General features: G+C 39.2%; 1 non-coding gene across 1 annotated transcript; it reads right to left on the bottom strand.

Moving 5' to 3' along the window:
• Positions 1-5,161: 5,161 nt before the first annotated feature.
• Positions 5,162-5,272, bottom strand: LOC149849045 (small nucleolar RNA R71). The gene has a single exon (XR_016426561.1). It is a non-coding gene; the product is annotated as a small nucleolar RNA R71 (small nucleolar RNA).
• Positions 5,273-11,046: the final 5,774 nt, after the last annotated feature.

The following is an 11,046-nucleotide window of genomic DNA, read 5'->3' as shown; positions in this document are numbered from 1 at the left end:
ATTGAAATTAGAATTTGCAAATGAATGAAATGAATGAATATGGATTTGAAAGACATGGTTTTGAGGAATTGAGAAAATCCTTTTGTATTTTTGAGAAATGCAGTGCATTTTGAAGTTAGCCTAAGAGTGTAGGTTGAATGTGGCTAATACGAAGATCACAAATCTGGGTCTCATTCGTATTCTGACTATGGCCATAAATATGAATTCCACCAAGTTTGTCAACTCCCTAAGAGCTAGTGCACATGCCATTCATGTAGACCATGGTAGATTTATAAAAATATGCATACGAATGACAAGCATAACAGTTATATATCAAAGTTCAAACTATATGCAATGCAAATCCTAATCTATGCAGGAATTGAAATTCTTATTCCAAATTTAATTATAATTTACATCATTAATTGAATTTAAATACATAAAAGTAAAGTCTTCAATGCCCCTGCAAAACTAGAAAACTGGTTAATGAAGATATGTTGGATTTTCTAGATTTATCTAGTAATATCTGGAAATTACTGGATTTCTCTAGATATAAGCCTTTTTCCATGATTCCCTGATATAAACTTAATAAAATATGAAATAAAACTAAATAAATAATAAAGATGAGATTTAAAAATTCAAAATTGGGGGTCAAAATGACCAAAATACCCCTGATAGCAAGACTATGGCCTTGAAATCAGGGTTTTCAGAAAGATATTTTGTAAAATGCAAGTTTTAAAATTCAAATAAGGATAAATTGAACCAAAAATGATATGGTATGATTAAAAATATGAAAACTAGGGTTTAAAATTTCGAAATTGAGGTCAAATAACCAAAATGCCCCTGATAGCAAGACTATGGCCTTGAAATCAAGGTTTTTCAGAAAATATTTTGGGAAAAACATTGGGTTTAGGGTTTAAATGAAGTCAAATAAATATAAAATTGATCATGAAGCATCCTAATATGATTATAAACATGAACAAACCCTAAAAACATGAACTTATACACGAAAATCTAAAACTATCATGAAAATCACAATTTTGGCAGTGTTTCTAGATCCTGTAGGTACCCTGTTTTGCAATTTGATCCATTCAAGCATCAAATGGATTCCAAAATTCATAAAAATCGGCACCTGCACTTTTTATAACCCTAAAATCAGATTGGAATCATAAAAATATATTTTTGACATTATTCCAATTCAAAAATGGCATTAAAACCCTAAAATAAGCTATTTTTACCCATAGTCACAGATCAGTTTCAGAGTTAGTCCTGAATAAGGGGTCAATTCACCATAAAAATTCCTGAAATTTTACAGAGGTAAACTATACATAAAAATAGAGAATCTCCCTTTTACAGATTGAAAAAATCATCTTTGATGAGAGAGAAACCCTTCCTGCAATCTGGACTAAAATTTAATGAATATAAAATTGGTTAAAACAGGTACTTCCGGTTGAAAATACAAAAATAAATATCAGTCTTCATCAAACATTTCTGAAATTTCTGCAGTGAACAGTATACAGGAAAAAAATAAACTTCCTTTTTTACAGATCATGAATTGGATCTACGGTTTGAGATCTACGATCTTTACAAGTCCGATTAGGGTTTTGGTAAACCCTAACGAGTTTTAAATTTTGAATCCGACTTTATGTCAGAGGAAAAATACCAAGCAGAGACAAAAAATTATCAAAATTTCATAGTAAATAGTTCACATCAATATGAAGCCACTTCACTTTACGAATCTTGAATTGAATATTGGATGAAAGAAATAACGCAACTGCAAGTTATGCTTGAATTTAAATAACGATTTTAATCAACAGAAATCTCGATTTGACTTTGTATTTTATTAACAGAGTTCTCGAATCCCAAAATGTATGATTTTTTTACAGTAGTTCACTGACATATCCGTGTATCACATATAAAAAAATAAGTAATTTCTAACCATTATTTCAATATAAACTAACATGATTTTTACTGATCTGAAATTAAAATCTACAGAAATTAAAGAAACACTAAAAAAAATATGATTTAACCATGAAAAAACATAAAATTTATCTAAACAGCAAAAAAAAATTGATTTTAACAATGAAACACATTTAATAAACATTAATATGCTAAAAAAATAAATAAAACACAGGGAATCCATGGCTGAAATTGCTTTTACCCTTGAAACCATGGATTTAATCCATTTAATCGGATAAATCTCATGTTTTCTTGGTTAAGAATATAAAAAACAATGCAATAAACAATTCTAATGGATTAGAATCATGAATAACAACATGGAATTGGGTTAGATCATCTTTTTGAATTGAACTTGAGGTTCTTGAGGTTGAATCCATGGTTTAATCTATGAAAGGGGATGTGCCAATGGTGAAATCTAATATAAAATCATAAAAAAATATTAAATAAAGTAAAAAAATTATAAAAAACCTTACCTTGAGGTTGCAGCTACAATGGAGGAAGGAGAAAGGGCTGGAGAGGAGAGAGAGGCCACAAAAATTTGAGAGAGAAAAGAGCTCCCTTTGCTCCTCTAAAGACCCCTTTTTATAATTTTTTAAAACCCATGTAATTAGGACTAATTAATACCTAACTTTGACTTTTTCAAACTCTATCTAAAACCACCAAGGGAGGATGATTTTTTGTGGTTTCCTAACCCTAAATGAACTCTAACTAAACCCTAATTAACAACTAATTAAAACCTAGAAAGTCCAAATGTGGCACCACCTAGTATGGACCCACATTTGGTTTTTAAAACTTGAATTTAAAACCTTTAAAAACCAATGGTTTAAAACTTAAATAAAATGAAATTTTAAAATTTCTTTTGACTCCTTTAAACCCCTAACCTAACTAGGACAATGACTAACCCTAGTCTAACCTTGACTTCTTCAAATGTGGCGCCACCCTGAGTGGGCCCCACTTGAATTTTCAAAAATGATTTTAAAACTTGAAAATGAGAGGTTTTTCAAAAGAGATTCAAAAGTAGACTTTGAGATTGAAAGTTTTGAAATGGTACAGAGTCTTGACTGAGTCAAAACTCTTCTGGATATGGCGCCAACTGAGGGGGGCCTGATGATGCATGAAATGCACATCATGTTAACAAGTTTTTCATGCATTTTGTAATGAGTTTAAGGTTTTAAACCCATGTTTAGATGTATTTTGATAGTAAGGGGTTATGGTTTGAATTTCAGAAAAATCGGAGTTAAAATGAGAGAGTTATGGCTATTTCAGTGTTTGGGCATGGATTTCGAGGTGGATCGGATCCATATCCGACCCAATTAGGTTATTTGGACTTTGGATCAACCCTTAGAAAGCCCAAAACCCAGCCCACACGCCTATCCATATCCAATTTAAAAAGTTTTGCAGAAAACCCCCCAGAAAGGGGCGCCTAGCAAAAATTTATTTTTTAACCCTCTTTCTGAAAAATGTCAAAACTATAAATAGTTTTTTTTCAGCAAACCCTAGGGTCTTTGGCTTTGTTTGGACGCCCCTTGCAGTGATTCTACTCCAGCAGCTCCTTCCTCTCCATCCCTCCACGTTTTGGCCATTGAAGACCGGTCTATGCTTGATTTTCAAGCATATTTTCGATCTCTCTTGTGTCCTTTCCATTTCTTTCTTTCTCCTTGCTGTAGTTTCACCACTTTTCTGTATTTTTACAGGTGTAGCAGAGGTGGAGACCATTAACCTTGTGCGGGAGTGCGAAACACACCAACAAGGTGAGCCGGCCCTACCTCCATCCGGCTTTCTACCCCCTCCGATCGAGAATCGACGCATAATCCATCTTCGGTGGATCTCCAACGTGTAGCAACTGCAAAGGTGTCGTTTTTTGGTGAAGTCCAGCATCCTCGAACTGTTTAGGACGTCCTACTCCAGCCACGGTCCGCTCTTCTTCATCCCCCCGGTCGTTGGATCTTCCAAGAGGTTGAAAAGCATATTTAGTTTCCAGGGTTATTGTCCAAGTGCGAAGATTGTCTAATTGGCGAAAAGACGGAAATACCCTTGGTGTGGAGCAGAAGATTTAGTTACTTTTTCATTTTCATTTTAGTGATTAATTGTAGTTGTATTAACTTTATAATTGTAGATTGATATTTGTAATTAATAAATCAAATTTTCTAGAAATATCTTGATTAATTCCTGTTCCCTGAGGATTCGACCCGTACTTACCACTTTGTGGAAAGTCGGTTTTTATATTTTTGGTTGACGATTTTCCAAAGTTTTATTGAAAATAATTGTTTTAAAAAGATCATTTCAAAGTATCAACCAAATTTTGGCGCCGTTGCCGGGGAACGGCGAATTAATTACTTTATTTCTTAGAGTTTGATTTATTAATTTGTTTTAGTTAGTTAATTAGCTGTTTTCTTTTTAGTTAGTAGGATTAGTAAGTAAATATAGGATTAACATAGTTAGTAAATATAGGATTCACGTACTGTTCTTTCTAGGATTCACTTAATTTTCATTCTACAAGGAGCGATTAGAAAGGTGGGTTTTAGAAAAACATAGTTTGTGATTTCCTGTATTTATTTGTTTTAGCATTTTAGAATAGTTTACTTTGTTATTTATTTATTTAGTTATAGAATTCTGACATAGCTAGATAGCATATCTGTTTGTTTTTAGTACTGTTATTTGTTTATTTACATTTTAATACCTGTGTTAGTTTAGATTTAGAGTTAGGTCGTTTGCTTACATCTGGTCTTAGTACCAGTGTATGCAGGGGCGACGAGGTATAGGAACCCCATTACACCCATTTGTTGACAACTCAGAGAGAATTTTACATTCTCATCGAAGTTCGACAACAATGGCTGACATGGATCCTCCACCTCCACCCCCAGTTCATCCACGTCCTCTGCGGGAATACTTCATTCCCACAGACTATGTTCAGGCATCCTGCATTCGGAGACCCGATGTAGGAGCGCCGCATTATGAGATTAAGGCCAGCATTATTCAGATGCTTCCATCCTTTTATGGCCTTAGTCACGAGGATCCCTACCGGCATTTAGATGAATTCTTCGAAATCTGTTCTACAGTAAAGATACAAAATTTCGACGATGATGCTTTGAGATTGACTCTATTCCCTTTCTCATTGAAGGACAAAGCCAAGTATTGGCTAAAGTCCTTAGATTCTGTAGAAATAGAGTCCTGGGATCAATTGCAACAGGAGTTTCTTCGGAAATATTTTCCCATTGGTCGTACGAACCAATATCGTAGAGCCATCACTAGCTTTTCAGAGCTAGATGGTGAGCGCTTTCATGAGACCTGGGAGAGAATGAAGGATCTCCTCCAGAAATGTCCCCATCATCAGGTTCCGAAATGGCAACTGGTGCAGAGCTTCTATGATGGATTGTCTGACAAGAATCGTCAGATGATCGACTCTTCATGTGGAGGGACATTCATGCTGAAGAGCGAGAACGAAGCATGGAGGCTATTTGATACATTGGCCGAGAATTCACTCCACCATGCTTCGAGCTCTCATTCGGATAGAGCCACACCCAGCATTCAGAAGAAAGCTGGTGGTCTTGAGATTGGTCCATCTACTGCACTACAGTGCAAGGTAGACATGATTGCTCAGAAGCTGGACCAGCTTCTCTCAGGACCATCCACTACACAGCAGGTGTGTACTCTTTGTGCCAGTCCGGCACACGAGATCACTGAGTGCCCTTCGGTAGCTCAGTACCCTGAATTTGTTCATGAACAAGTTCAGGCAGCTCAGGGTTACGTCAGACCGCCGAATAACCCATTTTCATCGACATATAATCCGGGTTGGCGTAACCATCCCATTTTTTCATGGAAGAATCCACAGTCTTCCATGCAGATGCCTACATCCTCTCAGCCAGTTCGGCAACCATCTTTTACTCAGCCATTCCAGAGACCGAGCTATTCTCAGTCTTCTTCTTCTTCCGTCACTCCCCCGATTCAGCAGGAGTCTGCCTCGCAGACATCTTTCGAGGAGAGACTTCTCCAGGCATTCCAAGAGGTGAAAACCTCTAATCAGAACGCCTTCGATAAGTGTAGCCAGATATTGAGCTCACATACGCAGTCCATTGCGAAGTTAGAGTCGCAAATGGGACAGTTAGCTGAGGCTATCAGTAGGAGACCTGAGGGTACATTACCGAGTCAGGCTGTCATGAACCCTAAGGGCAAGGACCAGATGACTGGAGGCCTATTTCATACTGAGACACAGCAGCAGGCCAAATCTGTTATGGCCCTGAGGAGTGGACGTGAGTATCACGTCGAGAGCAGAGAGCGAGAGAGTAGAGAGAGGATAGAAGAGCCAGAGACCATTGTTTCACCTACTTCGGCTCAACGATCATTATCATGCCCATCTCCATCATCATCTTCATCATCTTCATTATCTTCATCATCATCATCTTCATCCTCAGAGAATAAGAAGGATAGGAGTGAGCCTTCTCACAAAGAGGAGCCAGCAGAGTATATTCCCCCACCACCCTATCCCAAAGCATTAGAGTCTCCTAGATATAGAGGGAAGCAAGGTGCGAAGATCCAGGACATGCTTGACATCTTCAAGCATGTGCAGATCAACCTACCTTTGCTCGATGCGATTCAGCAGGTGCCGGCATATGCCAAATTCCTGAAGGAACTATGTACGCAGAAGCGTAAATCTAGAGAGAGAGTTCCTAACAGGGTCCATCTAACTGAGCAGATGAGTTCAGTACTTCAGCATCAGACACCACCAAAGCTCAAGGACCCTGGAGCCCCTATCATTGCGTGTACCATAGGGAACATCCGGATAGAACGCGCATTGCTCGATCTTGGAGCAAGTGTGAACATTCTGCCCGGGTATTTCTTTGATTCTTTCGGGCTAGGAGAGATGAGATCGACTCCTATTACACTTCAACTGGCAGATTGTTCTGTCAAGGTATCGAGAGGTGTCTTGGAGGACGTGCTAGTTAATGTGGATGACTTTTATTTTCCAGTCGATTTCATTATTCTGGATATGGAAGGAGTGGATAGCCAGCACCAGACTCCGATCATTTTGGGCAGACCATTCTTGGCGACTGCCAATGCATGCATAAACTGTAGGACCGGAGCCATGGATATCTCATTCGGCAATCGGAAAGTCAAGCTGAATATTTTCAATGCCGCGATGGGACCAGCGGGAGACATGGACTGCTTTCATGTAGATATTGCACATGAGTTAGTGGAGAAGCAGCCCGAGTTGTACATTACTGAGGATTCTTTAGATTTGTACCATATAGAGAAGAATGGTGGTATAGATAGTGTAGATGTGTCTAGAGTGTCGTCGAAGAGACCACCTTGGGGAGCAGTCATTGAGACTCTTCCACCACTTGCAGAGACCCCCGCCAAATCTTCGATCGAGTCACCTCCGAAACTTGAGCTGAAACCCTTACCGGATTCACTCAAGTATGCTTATCTCGGAGATGATAAGACTCTGCCTGTGATCATCTCATCCCTGCTCACTGAGGAGCAGGAACAGAGATTGCTGACTATTCTTCGAGAGCACAAGGCAGCGATTGGCTGGGGAGTTGCTGATCTGAAGGGGATTGATCCTTCATTCTGTATGCATAGAATCCATTGTGATGAGGAAGTCAAGCCATTTAGGGATATGCAGAGAAGGCTAAATCCCAACATGAAGGAAGTAGTAAAGAACGAGGTGGTGAAGTGGTTGGATGCCGGAATCATTTACCCTATTTCTGATAGCCAGTGGGTCAGTCCGATTCAGGTTGTCCCGAAGAAGTCAGGACTCACTGTGGTTGAGAACGAGAAGGGTGAGAGAATTCCGATGAGAACCACCACAGGATGGCGAGTCTGCATCGATTATAGGAAGCTGAATGTGGCAACTAGGAAAGATCATTTCCCATTGCCATTCATTGATCAGATCTTAGAGAGACTCGCAGGGCAAAGCTACTACTGCTTTCTAGATGGATATTCAGGATACAATCAGGTAGCTGTCCATCCTGACGACCAGGAGAAGACCACATTTACATGTCCTTATGGCACCTTTGCGTTTAGACGTATGTCGTTCGGGCTCTGTAATGCCCCAGCTACTTTTCAGAGGTGCATGCTTGCTATCTTCTCGGACATGATTAATGATGTGATGGAAGTTTTCATGGACGACTTTTCAGTTTATGACTCTTCTTTTGAAGATTGCCTCCAAAAACTTACTCGAGTATTGAGTAGGTGTGCGGAGACAAATCTCGTCCTGAGTTGGGAAAAGAGCCATTTTATGGTCCAAGAGGGGATTGTGCTAGGACACATTGTGTCCAAGCGTGGTATTGAGGTTGACAGAGTGAAGGTGGAATCCATTTCTCGTTTGACTCCACCCACCTCTGTGAGGCAGATTCGATCATTTTTAGGGCATGAGAGATTTTATAGGCGGTTCATAAAAGATTTCAGCAAAATCTCTCGACCGCTTTGCACTTTATTGGAGAAAGACCAGCCCTTTGTTTTTGGTGAGGATTGTATGAAGGCCTTTGAGATTCTCAAAGAGGCCTTGATTACTGCACCTATTTTGAGACCTCCAGATTGGACTCTTCCATTTGAGATTATGTGCGATGCATCTGATTATGCTATGGGGGCTACTCTAGGACAACGCGTTGATAGGAAACCCTATGTGATCTACTATGCGAGTAGAACTCTATCTGATGCCCAGATGAATTATACCACGATAGAGAAGGAGTTACTTGCAGTAGTTTTCGCATTGGATAAGTTTAGGTCCTATTTACTCGGTTCGAAGGTGGTTGTCTATTCTGACCATGCAGCATTGAAATATCTGTTGAATAAGAAAGACACCAAACCGAGATTGATTCATTGGGTTCTACTACTACAAGAGTTTGATCTCGAGATTCGAGATAAGAAGGAAAGCGAAAATGTAGTAGCAGACCATCTTTCCAGACTGATCATAGTGACCACGCAGGATCAGAGGCCGATCAGTGATTTTTTCCCCGACGAGCAGATCATGACAGTCAGTACATCGCAGTTACCCTGGTTTGCAGATATTGTGAACTATCTGGTTTCGAGGCAGATACCTGAGCATTGGAACAAGAATGAGCGTGAGAGATTCCTATCTCAGGTGAGGCACTATTATTGGGATGAACCAGAGCTGTTCAAATATTGTGCAGATCAGATCATTAGGAGATGTGTTTCGGAGGAGGAGTACCAGTCCATTCTGAATTTTTCCCATTCATTAGCCTGTGGAGGACATTTTAGCAGTAGGAAGACGGCTGCAAAGGTTTTGCAGTCGGGATTTTATTGGCCCACACTCCACAGGGATGCTCATGAGTTCTGTAGGCGATGTCTTCGATGTCAGCAGATTGGGAACATGTCCAAGAGGGACATGATGCCCTTACTTCCGATTTTGATAGTCGAGATTTTTGATGTTTGGGGCATTGATTTCATGGGACCATTTCCGCCTTCATTCGGAAATTTATACATTCTGGTGGCGGTTGATTATGTGTCCAAGTGGGTCGAGGCTGTGGCAACCAAGACCAATGATCATAGAGTAGTGCTTAAGTTCATTAAGCACAACATTTTCAGTCGTTTTGGGGTGCCACGTGCGATGATTAGCGATGGTGGCAAGCATTTTAGGAATGTACAGATAGCTTCTCTGCTGAGAAGATATTCTGTCAATCATAGATTTACCACTCCATATCATCCGCAGACTAGTGGACAGGTGGAAGTGTCCAATAGGGAGATTAAGCGAATTTTAGAAAAGACAGTTCGTCCGGACCGCAAGGATTGGTCCGAGCGCTTAGATGATGCACTTTGGGCATATAGAACTGCATTCAAGACTCCCATTGGCATGTCCCCGTATCGCCTTGTATTCGGGAAAGCATGCCATCTTCCTGTCGAGCTAGAGCATAGAGCGTACTGGGCTATCAAGAAATTGAATTTTGATCTCACCCAGGCTGGCAAAGAGAGAGCACTACAGCTCTCAGAATTAGAGAAACTCAGGAATGATGCGTATGAGAATGCCAAATTATACAAAGCTCGCACGAAAGCATTTCATGATAAGCATATTGTCAGGAAAGTGTTTGAGCCAGAGCAGAAAGTGTGGTTATATAATTCTCGTTTGTATTTATTCCTAGGGAAGTTGAGATCGAGATGGACAGGTCCTTACATTGTGAAAGAAGTATTTCCTCATGGAGCAGTGACATTATTCGATCCTATGACCCAAGGTACATTCAAGGTAAATGGGCAAAGATTGAAGCCCTTCATTTCAGATGCCTTGCAGGATGGTGAGTGTGAGATAGTGCATCTCACGAAGGCATGAGGATTCGACCAGAGGGATGTATCATGTGTACATTAATTTGTTTTTCATTTCAGTATTTTTCTTTATTCAGTATTTCATTTCATATGTGCTAATGTGTGTTTTGATGTATGCAGGATGAATTTAACATTTAGTGTATCAGTTACCAGGTACAGAGAAGTGCTTTCAAAGAATTCAAAGATCAGATGCAAATCAACTTCAGAAGCTTAGTGCAAATCAGGTTGTATCTATCCTTTCTCCCATATTTTTGTTAGTGTCTTTTAGTGTGCATTTGCATTACATTTTTATTCATTTTGTATGCCACTAGGGACAGTGTCATTCAAGCATGGGGGGGTGGTTTAGATGCATGCACACAAAAATTTCAAAATTTTTTGTATGACTGGTAATTAAAGTAGGCATTTGAGAACAAGTTGTAGCATATATGATTGTTTTTGGCATAATCTAACAGTTTATAAATTTTTAAGCCCCATAAAATTTTTTTTTTTCTGAACTGATTCAAATAGAGTAGTTATTTATGAGAAATTTCAAAAAAAAGATAGTATTTGATTGTTAGAAAATTTTGAATCACTTTTGTATAAGTATGCACAGTATGTTTTATGAAAGAAATAAGCAATGGAAAGATGTTTTAGAAAAATGAGTTTAAAAAGAATAGAGCTACGTTTAGTTGTTGATGTCTTCGTGAATCCTAGTAGTGGAACTCAGACACGAGATGAAATGTTTGAGTCTCTTAACGAAAAGGATAACGAAGGAGATCATCTTGTTGTCTAAGTCGATATCTGTGGCCTTTGTAGTTCGAGTAAGTAGAATCTGAAGGGTGTTTTACACCTGGT

This window comes from Nuphar pumila, chromosome 1 (genome assembly GCF_984573655.1).
Source record: "Nuphar pumila chromosome 1, dmNupPumi1.hap1.1, whole genome shotgun sequence".
Taxonomy (NCBI): domain Eukaryota; kingdom Viridiplantae; phylum Streptophyta; class Magnoliopsida; order Nymphaeales; family Nymphaeaceae; genus Nuphar; species Nuphar pumila.
This window is presented reverse-complemented; position numbering and strand designations above follow the sequence as displayed.